The sequence below is a fragment of the Cynoglossus semilaevis genome, chromosome 10 (genome assembly GCF_000523025.1).
Source record: "Cynoglossus semilaevis isolate Cse_v1.0 chromosome 10, Cse_v1.0, whole genome shotgun sequence".
In the NCBI taxonomy this organism is placed as follows: domain Eukaryota; kingdom Metazoa; phylum Chordata; class Actinopteri; order Pleuronectiformes; family Cynoglossidae; genus Cynoglossus; species Cynoglossus semilaevis.
In genome coordinates, this window is record NC_024316.1 from 7,281,412 (window position 1) to 7,282,749 (window position 1,338).

Consider the following 1,338-nt stretch of genomic DNA (forward strand, 5'->3'; position numbering starts at 1 on the left):
AAACTTCACTTTTAAAACTTGCTAAATGTATGAAGGTTCAAGTTGTAAAAGCAAACAGGTAGATTATTTGCTAATTAAACTAGCTAATATGCATGGATGCTAGCTAATTAAACAAGCAATAGAGAGACAAAGGGGAAGCTCTATAGACAGGTAGAACACATGGACCGACTCTATAAATAAAAATGCTCATAAGCAATTTAAAAATATCTTGCAAGTACACGTACATACCATTATAAAATGTTTAGCCTCTGACATATCCAAAATTGAATGAACCTTGTTTGAAGTCAATGTCTGAATGCCAAACCTGATCACTAGCATCATACATGTATAAGTTAAAAAAAACATATACATATATATATATAAAACAATTTTCCTTAAGAGGATCTGCTGAATGCCAAGCCCCCTGGTGAAATGTAGCCCTTTGTTCCTGTCCAATCAGATACAGCTGTACAAGCCAAACTCCGTGGGGATAGCTGGGGTCATCCTCCCAACGGATGCTTTGGCTCATCCTGCTACTGGTGCCCTGAGGGCCTGGGCACAGAGCGTGACCCTCCAGAAGCCACCCAGACACTGACTATAATAAATATGTATGGATTTCTACTCATCTATTTTAACTTTTACTAGACTTCTGTATTGGGGATAAATATTGCAACAACATGTGCATGCTTAAAAATAAAGTCAAAATAAATCATAAAGCAGACGTAGCAGGTTTTTTTTATAAAAAAGAAAGTACTAAATACATGCTCACAAAGCTATTATTTGACTTAAAAGCTGCACGCAGCTAAAACTAGCAGTGCTGTTTAATTCACCAGAAGAGCTCAGGTTTAAAAGTTGGCTCTGTATTTTGACACGTTTAAATGAGAACATAACAACTCTGCTGGGGAAGAACAGAGCAGCTTGACAAATCACAGAACAGAGTTCTGCACCAAAAAAAAGTCTTCCAAGAATTTTTGCCTGCGTAAAAAGAGAAAAAAAGCAAATGACCTTGGGGGCTGAAAATGGTTGGATACGAAAATAAACTGTTTGGAATTACTCTGCACATTGAAGAATAGAAAGCAGCTGCAGAAATCCAAAGGTACTCAGTACTTCTCTGTGACTGTTGAGAGCTTTCACCAAGCATATCACAGGCACTGTGTAGTTTTCCACATGTCTCTGCTTTTCAGGAGATCAGTGTGCTGCCGAAGTGTCAAGTTCAACTCACATTAACTTCTTCTCTCTGAGCTGCAGATGGGGCGACAGACAAGAGAGATGATCCTGACGTGAGGTTGTTTAAGGTACCTGACTATCTCTCAGAATGGTCGGAGGGATTTATGATATCAATAATGAAAGCTGTAGTGG

General features: G+C 38.6%; 1 long non-coding RNA gene across 2 annotated transcripts in view; it reads left to right on the top strand.

Annotated features, from left to right (window-relative positions):
* LOC103384798 (uncharacterized) overlaps positions 1-689 on the top strand; it is a 4,639-nt gene extending 3,950 nt beyond the window's left edge. For both annotated transcript variants that reach the window (XR_001760635.2, XR_522149.3), the window contains one exon: positions 440-689. This is a non-coding gene — a long non-coding RNA (uncharacterized LOC103384798). The remainder of the gene's footprint in view (positions 1-439) is intronic.
* The last annotated feature ends 649 nt before the right edge of the window (positions 690-1,338 follow it).